This window comes from Elgaria multicarinata, chromosome 2 (assembly GCF_023053635.1).
Source record: "Elgaria multicarinata webbii isolate HBS135686 ecotype San Diego chromosome 2, rElgMul1.1.pri, whole genome shotgun sequence".
Classification (NCBI taxonomy): Eukaryota; Metazoa; Chordata; class Lepidosauria; order Squamata; family Anguidae; genus Elgaria; species Elgaria multicarinata.
Window position 1 is genome coordinate 52,954,693 of NC_086172.1, and position 11,541 is coordinate 52,966,233.

At 39.8% G+C, this 11,541-nt stretch overlaps 1 long non-coding RNA gene across 1 annotated transcript in view; it reads left to right on the forward strand.

The window, feature by feature from the left end:
• Window positions 1–11,541, forward strand: part of LOC134392314 (uncharacterized) — a 401,291-nt gene that overhangs the window by 368,925 nt on the left and 20,825 nt on the right. The window lies entirely within an intron of this gene.

The following is an 11,541-nucleotide window of genomic DNA, read 5'->3' on the forward strand; positions in this document are numbered from 1 at the left end:
TTCTTACAAGTTTTACAAGTTCCTTTTATGTCCTCATTAAAGTATTAATTGCCATGAATGCACTGAAATCTATAAACCTAGACTAGAATGCTCTTTATCTTTATTCTCTGGTAGCATTATTGACCAGATCATTTAACTGCTTGAAGATATTTGCATTTTATAGTGGATAGCTGCAATAGCACTCAACATATTTGCCTTCATAAATAGGATTGTGCTTTTAGCATTTCAGAAAGAAAGTAATTAATTCTAAAGGCCTTTGGAACCTTTTTTTTTTTTTAAGTCTTCCTTGGAGGTCTAGTAAAAAGGGAGGATCGTCACTAGGAATTCACAAAAATTCATTATTATATCAAGTGGCAAAATTACTTTTACTTACTGGTCTTAAAAGAATTACCTTTTAATGGAGAGCCCTCTTGTATGTTGTCTGGTAAGGTGATATTTAAATGGTGCCAACTTCAGTTTTATTTGCTGGTGCCTGAAACTGGTTCACAGTCTAATGCCTACACAAGAAATAAGTGATAAAATCCATAATTGTTATCTTTATTTGTATTCATAGCAAGGAGAAACACCAAAAAGGAAAGGTTTACACTGGGCTTGATCTAGTCTATTGTCAGTGCAGAAGAACCCACACTTTCTGTATCTTTGCTCAGCCTTTTCATTTGGTCAAGAAGTTCAGAAGTCATGTTCCTTGAGTGAGCAGAGGTGGGAAGGCTGGTCAGAGATATAGAAGATGTACACAGACTTCTAATTCCTTATAATGTCTTTGTGAGGTGCTTCCACATGGTGGACTGGACTGAGCCCAAAGTATATAACAGCATATTTTCAGTTCAGGAAAATGCCTTCCCCCCTCCCCAATGCACTATATTTTAAAAATATCATGAGTACTGGTTCAGCCTATTTAACCTTTTAAACCCTAAGTTAGTCCTTATAAAACATTACCCAACCATCCAACCCTTTATTAGGCATTGGCTTTCTGTAAAGTTAGTTCTACCTGAATAAATATCGCTATGGGTGCAATTCTATGCACATTTAACTTGGGAATAAGCCGAATTGAACGTAGGGCTTACTTCCATATAAACTTGCATAGGATTGGGACTGCATGAATGATGTTCTAGTCTTAATATACGTCATTACCATAGTATTATGCTTCTTATACTGATCAGGTTCCTAAAACGTTATGTAAAGTCTATATAAAGGTATTTCAGAATGTTTAAGAATGCGTCTCTTTGTTTCCATTTTAAGGCATTTGAGGGTTAACTATAATTAATTTTATGAAAAACCTGTCTTGTTATGATTGCCTTAGCATACATCTACACACAATTTTTGAAAGCGGTCAGAAGTGCATTGTTTGCACTCTTGATCCTGCAGAACACTTGCACCAGTTACGTGCTGCTCTAACAACTGAGTTAGTATTTAAAAGTTCTCTTCTTTGTTACATGGATTGATCTGCCTTGATCGCTTTGCCAAATTGTATTTTAAAGAACTGATTGTTAGTTTATTTTGCAACTTGTGTAGTTAAAACAGTTTTCTCATGGCATGTACACTTAAGAACTGGATGTTTTAGATCCATACAGTTTATTAAAATAAACTCTGCAGAAAAAAAACTCATATGAATAACTGGACCTATACAACCTTCTCAGTAAAACTCCACTTTGTTTAATTGGTGTCTGTCTTAAAATCCATAATACAATATACACCCTTTGGTACAGACAAGGACACTCATCAGGGAGCTTCACCTAGGATTATTTCATTTTGCACTCAATACAGCTATTGTAACTTCCATAGCAAGTGCCCTATCTCTTGCTATTTATGCTACCTACCTCTTAACACAATATTATTGGCCTGCTTCTGATCCCTGGTTTCTGGTTTACATCAGGGGTGCAGAACCTCAAGCTCTGCGCCAAATTCAGCCCTCCTGGGGACCCAATCTAGCCCTCCGTGGTTCCTAAGATGGCCCCACCCTTTCTCCAACCATTAATCCTTAGGTGGCTTTCTTGGCTTTTACACATCTTCTCCCCATTCTAAAAGGTTGAAATGCCTCTCCTCAGACTTTAAGCTAAATATGCTGGTATTTGGATTTTCTTTTTCTATATTCCCACACCCTTACCCACCATTGGAATGCAGACCCTGAAGCTTGTCCAAAATGCAATTTGGCTATTGTACTGAAAGAAGTTCCCCCACCCCTGCTTTTTACACCAATAAAACTTCTTTAAATCAGAGGTATTTGGGCAAGTGAGATTCTTAAACATACGCAGCGTATTGAATTGGGGCATTTCCCACTACATTATGGTAAGAATTAATATAGCTTTGCTCCATGAAAATTCTCTCTCTCTCTCTCTCTGCACTTGGAAGTTCCTTTTAGAAAGGACTGTATGATATTGCATCACTTTGTTTCTACTTACTTAGAAAAAATGGGAGGCTATTTTCTTTGAGCCAGTTTTCATGAAATGGCTGGCTCATTATGAGTTATTTAACCCATGTTGAGCCACAGCATATGTGGATGCCATTTTGAACCTGCAACCCCCAATCGTGGTGATTAGGGGTTGCACTGTATCTTGCAAACCCACCCATAGTGGATTATTATAGTGATAAACAACCTTCACATAACCCTACTATTAATTGAGGTTTATGTGAAGATTGTTTAACCCTCAAATAACCCATATAGCCTAGTTTACATGATATGGCTCAACCCTCAATTGGAGGTTGCACCTTGAAAATGGCAGCCATGTGTGTGCCATGACTCATCAAAACTAGCAGTTTTCACCAAATGGAAATAGAACAAAAAACATCCAATACATCTATAAATGCAAAATACAATTTAAAAACCACAACAGCAGCTAAAAACAGTGTAAATTAAAAAAATTAAGCCTGGCAGAATAATTTTTTGTATGATTGCCTGGCACCACATTGAGAGCAAAGGGAACACCTTCTGAAATAGTGCCAGCCATCTGCATTGTTTATAATTGTTACATTAAAAAAAGTTGCCCAATTAATTGGAGATTCCTCAAATAACCCATGATAGCCTCATTTACATGATATGCCTCAACCCTCAATTGGAAGTTGCACATTGAAAACTACAGCCACGTGTGCCTATTACAAAGGCTTTTAATCAAGTGATCTAACTAATCAAAGGGTGCAGCCCTCATTTTGGCAGGTCTGTCATACACAAAGAGCTCTAGCAGTTTTCACCAAATGGAAACAGAACAAAAAATATCCAATACATCTATAAATGCAAAAAACCTCAACAGCAGCTAAAAACAACGTAAATTTAAAAAATTAAGCCTGGCAAAAAGATAAGGTTGGCACCAAGAAAGCATCTCTGGGAAAAGAAACCCACAAGCAAACTTAGAAGGCGCTTTCTCTGGTAACTACAGATTACTTCTAAAGGTGGAAGCACTTTTGGTGGAGAACCTCCAAAGAGAACCTCAGTAAGGCCCACCTGATAAGGCAGCAGGCAAAGTCAACATGTCTCTGATGCTCTAAATTCTGATATTCTGCAATAATCCTGCTGACTGATCCATAAGCTACTTAACACCTGAGTTCCTGAAACAAAGCCAGTTTGCTCCTCAGTCCTAAATATCTAGAACACAATCCAATAGTACAGCCCCATGCACTGAAATTAGGTTTTCCTGCTGCTATGCTCCATCTCCATAGTGCTAACAGGAGCCTTAAGCTTGCTTAGAGTTCTTGGTCACAATCACCACATGGGAATCTAATTGATTTAGGTCTGAGATGTTTACAGTGCAATCTTTTGCGTGTCTATTCAGAAGTATGTCCTATTGAGTTCAATGGGATTTACTCCTAGATGTACGTATTTGATTGCAGCCTCAGTTTTATTAACTAAAAAGCACAAACCTAGTATTAAAAGTAATCCATCTCAACCATTTTTTAGACTAGGTTCTTAAAAGCACCTAAATATCCATTTGTTGCACTCTTGTTTCACTTTGATTCAAATGTCAAGTAGCTATTCAATCCATTTGATCTGTTTTTAACTAAATGAAACATCTCTTGCTCATATGCAGTTGGGTGGTTTTATTTTTTTAAGTGCAATGTTCATAAAACATGGCCATCAAGGACAGTATCATTAATCTATTTATATCCATGCTGTATTCCATACATTGACCAATGAATTAAAAATCGGAAGCCTATTTGTAAAGACAAAGATGCCATCAATGCAGATTTACATTTAATTTAATTTGAATAATTAATTTGCTATAACTGATTTCTCCCCAGTGACCCCTCATTACATTAAATAAAAATAACCAGCCAACAGGAATACAACATAAAACCATCAAACTACTTACCTAGGGTCTACTCTGTAATTGCCAAATAGTAAGCTAGGCGGTGTGAAATTTGGTGAAAACAACATTGTTTCATTTATTAACAAAAGTACAGGTTAAATATTAAAAGCAACATTTTTTAAAAAAAAAACTAGCCCAGTAAGATTCTTTAGATCCATAGGCTGTCCCCCCAAAAAAAGAAAGAGAGAGAGAGAGAGAGAGAGAGAGAGAGAGAGAGAGAGAGAGAGAGAGAGAGTAGAAAATACCTAAGGAAGCAACCTTATGGCCCGTTGAAGACCATAGGATATTTGGAGTTCCCCTTCCGAAACCAGAGATGCTGTTATGACCTTGGAAGGAGAAATCCAAATGGGGACTGTTTCCCCCTGCCCCTTGCAGCCGCAGAAATCGCCACAGGAGCTCCAACTTCAGGTAAGGATGCAAATGAGGGGGTCAGTGCATCCTTGTGAGAAAAGCAACAGAAAGGAGGACAGAGAGGTTAAGATCACCTCCTTCACTCCTTCTACTCTGCCAAGCGTCTGCCAACAAAGCACTCTTTCAGAAAGCAGGGGCTTGTTCTGTAAATCAATGGAACTGGTCAACCTCTACCAAGGACAAAATTAATTTAGTTAATGACTAATGAGGGAACTATTTTTTTTCCAATTTGTGGAATCCCCTCCACCCCAAATAACTAGCAGAGAAAAACGTCCTTTACATCAGTTCTTTTTTACCAAAGGTATTTTAGAAGATGCAAGGGGGGGAAGTGTATAGAAGTTATACTTCTTTTTGAGATGTATTTAGCAGCTATTATCTTTGAAATCGTAGTGGAAATGATGAAGGTTATTGTGGAAACATTTGCACTGAATTAATACTATTTGGTAGATCTGCTTTTTTTTTTGCAAACATCACTACAATTTATTAAGAGTCTGCTCATTTGCATTGTTTTGAGGGCTGGATCCTGCAAACCTCTATTGTCTGCTGAAGATTCACTACTGAACATGGTTCCATTAAAGGAACTATTTCTGAGAGTAAATGAAATGTTCAGTAGTAAGTAGTCCCAGGGTCTATTCTCAGAGGGTTCACAAGTATTTATCATATAACGTATTTAACATTTTCTTAAAGTTATTTTCAAAACAACAATCGATTGCCAAAATATCCCTTTCTTATGTATTGTATTCTATATTAGCACTAGAAAAATCAAGTTGCGTAGCAAGATACATTGTACAGTACAAAATTAAAGAAAAATATATTTTGTCAATAATATGAAATACAGCAAGAGAAAAGCACATTTGTAATAGCACAAATTTACAATTCAATTGCTAGGTTTGGTATTGTATTTTTGCAAAAGTTGGATAGATTATTAATTGCAAATTCAGAAATGGTTATACTGCATTTTCCATCACCTTAATATGCTGCATAAGGCATCTTCAAAAGTTCATTTCAGAACCATGCAATTTCCATACGAAGTTTGATTTGCCACGGATCTCGTAAACTCTGTGTGAAGTAATGTTTTAACCTGATAAATATTTCCTTATTTCTTCTCCCCGTATTCTAGACCATTTTTATTACGTTCACTTATACTGCGGTTTGCAAATACTAAACAATATAACAATAGTACATCTGTATCCCAAAGTTTGGCATATTCAGTAAACTATCTCATTGGAATATCATAGAACTATAGAACAGTTTCACCTTTGAAATGAAACAATTGCTGAAAAACTTCAACTTTCACAAATTCCCAAATATACCACTGGGTATTACTTAGGCCAATCACACTTCTTGGGGAATGGGATGTTGCAATCCATGATCGAGTCATACGTGGATTGAGGCTACCTATGCAAGGAATGTATCATCCAAACTAAAATTTGTATTACATCTGAAACTGTGCCTGAAATTCTTCACATGTACACAAACAATCTGAAAAAAGTCTGTTGTTGCAAAATAATGTGGTGAAAAATCCAGTACCTGACCTTGAGGGAATCCCACTACTTAACCTGTTACCACATCTCTCACTGTTGACCCCAATTTGCTTTCTACTTAAATCTCTGGACAATCCATGATGGCTATCCCATCCGTGAGCTCATCTGAGGGTATAGGAATGATTGCCTTGCAAAACCAAAATAATGAACATTTTCTATTTAGTTTTCTTTTTGCTGATTTGCCCCTTCCTATTTTTACTTCAATAGATACCGTATGTGTAGCATTCTACAGGCATGCTGGGTAAAATATACTATGCAAATGTGTACAGTGTTGCATGTTTTGCTATCTCTCTGCTTTTGGTGGCTTTCAAGGAAAACAAAAGTGTTGATATTTTTGTGAGCCCAAAACATCTAACAGAAAAAAAAATGCAGACTGCATGCTTACAGTATCCTAATTTCTATGGATTTGTTTTATGGAATTTAGATGTATTAAACTGCATTAACAACGTTTTTCTACAATAAATGAAGCAAAAATATTTAGACCCTAAATTTACATGTCTGACTTTAATCCTAACAAGCAGAAACACTTTCAAAAGATAAAAGAAAATGCTAAAAATATATCATCACACATAATATGCTCTACTCTATATCCTTGCTTGCACTACAGAAGCAACTACAGGTTTCTCCACTACAGGTTTCTCCATTAATTTAGTGAAGAAATCAGATTTACATGTGCCAAGGAACAGGGACTCCATCAGGAACCTTGGAAGATTCCTGTTCACAGAATTTGACATAAGTCCAGATCTTCTATTTGGAGCCCTCCCATGCTTTCCCACCATTTCTTCAATGTTTTTCTTCTTCTTAACAATGCTTTTTGATTGTTAGTAGTACTAGGAACCCTCTGTCTGGAAGTATGCCAGGTGCCTTTGTAATGTTTGCTTCCTACCTGGGAATAGATATGAAAAATATTAGGTGGTCACAAGTCTCTCGTGTATTGCTTGGGAAGGAAACTAACAGGCTCAAATTGTGAGCCCCATGGATCAGATACTGGGGTACTTCCAGGTGAGTACAGTTGCCCTAACTCATTCATAGAATTGCAGTTGCCCTGTTTCATTCATAGAATTTTATGAGGTATCCAAACGTCGTTGCCTGCCTCGGCACAGACCAAAATTTAGGGGAACACACATACATCTTTAAAACACCTTTTTTTATAAATAAAATGGTGCCCAAGACAGTGAAATTAGGTTGTTGGTTTTTTTACAAGTTAATGATTTACCCTTTTGGGGTTGTGTAGCAGTTGCAGCTGCTGTTTTGTTGTCCGTCCCCCCTCCTTTCAGCACCCATGGGGGTGAGGCCTGTGGTGGGGGAGCCTGGGAAGGCAAATCAGGCTCCAGCCCTCATGAAAGTGCCCCCCCCCGTGCTTTACCAGTCACAACCCCTCTCTTCCCCTTGCCACCACATCGGTTCTATGGAAAGCCATGCGGCTGGACGAAGTGGTTGGCACAGCTCCAATGCGCTTTTCCAGAAAGCCAGCCCAACTGCTCTCTGACTCGTGCTCAGAGCTAAACAGAGAGCGGGTGGCTGCTCCAGACAACCCCTCTGGCTGCTCTTTTGCTGCAGCATTTGCTACAGTGGGAGAATGAGACTCGTGGAGTCTTTTGGAGCATGCACCAGTGCCACTGCTCTGGAAAGCCCTGGCAGCTCTGCTCTCATGGTATGGCAAATGCCACAACAGGAGAGAGGTGGGTGGGGCCATCTACAGCACCCATTGAAGGCAGGGGCAGCAGGCGCTACTGGTGGGGGTTGGGGTAGCAGCATCATTCACCCACTTTGCCGCTTGAGGTGGAAGCTTCCGCCCTGCCTCATGGTTGGGCTGGCTTTGGTCATCATGCTCCAGTTGGTTGCTGCCCTCCTGTGTTTTCCAATACTTCTAAAGAAAATTTCTACAGAATTCCCCCCCCCCCCACGTCTATTTTTTTTTTTTAACTAAAGAAAATCCATTAAAGAGTGAAACATGGAGTAGCTGCACAATATCTTTTGACTGGTAGCATTAGAAGCCCTCCATCTGTGGTTGCTGGTCAGAACAATGAGTTACAGACTGTTCCAGCTGGAGTATTCACACTCGTTTTGTGAGCTCCATTACAATTTGTACAGACTTCCCCACTTTTACAACATGCAGTTATTAAAGCTATCATTTGAAGTACAACAGGAGAGGAGATTCATATGCCTTCCCCCTTGGGCTGTTCCACTCCCACTACCTGCTTTAAACTGCAAGGTAAAACACAGGGATATCTGTTTCTTTTCTCCAGCAGGATAAAATAGCTGGGGGGCTGAGGAAAGGGGTGCAAGGAAATTCCTTCAAATTGCAGCCACAGTCCCTGTATTAAAAATAAAGAATCTGTAAAAAAAAAAAAGTATCACAGAATGATACATAACATGAAGTTCTAGCCTAACAGAAGAAAAGCAAGACTGCAAACTGAGATGTATTGCTGCAATTTCATAAGGTGTTGTCTGGAACTGTGGCTCTTATGTCTGAATGTTGTGGGGTGATACATTATGTGCTCTATGTGAATATGTCCCTGGAAGCAGTCAGTATGCATTATGTGGAAAATATTGTAAATGTCTGAATCGATCCCTTGTTTCAAAGAAATGTATTTTTAAACACAGGCAATCTTCTAAGACACCTTTCCCAGGATGTTTGGCTCTGAGCAAGGACCCCCACAGAGTCAGACATTTGAGCTTAGCTGGCTTTAATGAAACACACACTTGCTGCAAAATGCAGTTATTGTGCCTCTCCACAGAGCTCATCCGTCCGCTATTCTCACTCCAGGAGGTCCACAGAGTAAGACAGAGACCAGTTGGACTCTCCAGAGCTGCTGTCCATCCTGTTTCATTCTGAGGACCTCTCAGAACAAACCAGAGGTGGATACTGGTAAGTGCCTATGGCAAGGTATATTCAGGGACAGTGAGGGCAGCAAAAAACCAACACCTTGCTGCCACTATCAAATCATCAATCTGCCACCCAGTGGAGCTTTTCAGAGTTGTCTGGGGGCTATTACAAACAGGCCCCAAGGCCATTGTAGAATCATCTGAGGCCCACTATATTTTCTAGGCACTTCCAGGATAAAATCTTTGGCATCCGCCAGGACTTAGACTCCAGTGTTATTGCAGGTGAATTAAGCAAGGTATCTAGGGCACCGCCTTATCCTGTTTTCTTGGATGAGTTTCAGTTGGCACAGCTCAAGGCCATTGACAAGGTGCTTGGACAGGTTTGTGCAACCACCTCTGTATTAGATCCTTGCCCCTCTTGGCTGATAAAAGCTAGCAGGGATGGAACAGCTGGCTGGGCCAGAGAAGTGATTAATGCCTCTCTGTGAGAGGGAGTGGTCCCAGGCTGCCTGAAAGAAGCTGTAGTGAGACCACTCCTGAAGAAATCTTCCCTGGACCTGGAAAAATCTTAATAATTATGTTTCATTCCTGGGCAAGGTCCTTGAGTGTGTGGTTGCTGGCCAGCTCCAGACACTTGGATGAAACTGATTATCTGGATCCATTTCAGTCGGGTTTCAGGCCTGGTTTTGGCATGGAAACAGCCTTGGTCGCCCTGTATGATGACCTAAGTTGGGAGAAAGACAGAGGAGTGTGACTCTGTTGATTGTCCTTCATCTCTCAGCGGCTTTCAATATCATCGACCATGGTATCCTTCTGGGACTGTCTGAGTTGGAAGTGGAAGGTACTACATTGCAGTGGTTCTGTTCCAACGGAGGGTTGGCTCCAGAAGGTGGTGCTTGGGGGACATTGCTCGGCCCCATGAATTCTCCAGTTTGGACCAAGAGGTTCAAACATAAGTCCAACTCTGGCCCGCCTGTATTGGTGGGCTGTTTGTTTCCAAGGTGCTGGTTTTAACCTATAAAGCCTAACATGATTTGGGACCACAATACCTGATGGAACGCCTCTCCCAACATGAACCTCCCCATACACTATGCTCAACATCTAATGTCCTCCTCTGGGTGCCTGCTCAGAGGACAGCAACAAGGAAGAGGGCCTTCTCAGTGGTGGCTCCCCAATTGTGAAATGATCTCCCCAACAAGACCCACCTGGCACCAACACTGTTATCTTTTTGGTACCAGGTCAAGCCTTTCCTCTTCTCCCAGGCATTTAACAGCATATGTTGAGTTTTAATTGATCCCCAGGTCTATCTTTAGGCCTGGCTGAGAGCTCAAAGTCATTTTATATGGATATTATCTTTGTATGCTGTCTGTTTTTTGTTTTTTAAATTTTGTATATCTATTTTTAATGTTTAACATTTTAATCTTTTGTAAACTGCCCAGAGAGGTATCAAAATGTAATAAACAATAATAATGACTGCTCTGGAAAGTCCACCTGCTCATCTCCTATACAGCTCTGAAGAGGTCCTCAAAGCAAAACACAAGATGGGCGGTTGCTTTGGAAAGTTCCATTGGAAGTTGTTGGGTGCAATTCACCGCCTCTCTTGGCAAACTGCAAGCATGTCCTAGCACATGATTCTCAGTCTGGGTACAAAAGAAAGACTTGTCCTTTTTAAGACAAGCTTCACCATTTCCTCCGTGGTGATAACACATGGATTTCCACTGTGTTCTTCCAAATTTGAAGAGCTTTTCTTGAAGGACCTACAAACAGTAAGTGTGGCTGTGTACCTAGGAAATAATTCCACAGGCAAGTCTTCACAAACAGGGAATTTGTATCATTGTTGCTGTTGTCTTAGTTCCATAAGTACAGTGTCCTACATGGATGAACCTAGAACTTTTGCAATACAAAGCACGTCCTCTACTGAACTACAACTCCTTTGCACAAACTATGTTTTAAACCAGGAGTCTATCACTTACAGTACAAACTAAGGGCCTAACTACAAGTGAGGCTACACCACCTGTGTGTTAAAATGCATTTAATTGTAAATATTAGTAAAATTAGAGCACAATCCTATGTATGTTTAGACAGAAAAAAGCCCTACAACTCCAAGCATGATCCAGCCAGCCATGTCTGGCGATTGTCTGTTGTGCCAGTGATTTTGCATTCTTTGGCAGCATACTGAATGGAAGGCAGGAGCACATTCACTTTTTGTGAATAATTGGGTAACCAGGAAATGACCTACACATACAAAATATATATATACACACACCCCTATTCAAGTAACATAATAAAAACCGGTCATCCAGGAAACAGATCTGCAATATCCCTTCAGGGGCTAAGAGTACTTAATTTAAAAGTCGGCAATCTACTCCATGAAAAACTGGTTTCTCAATAAACTCTTAGGGGGGGAAAAACCACTTCTTCCCTTCTGCTTTTTTTCTTACTATATATTATACTTTTAT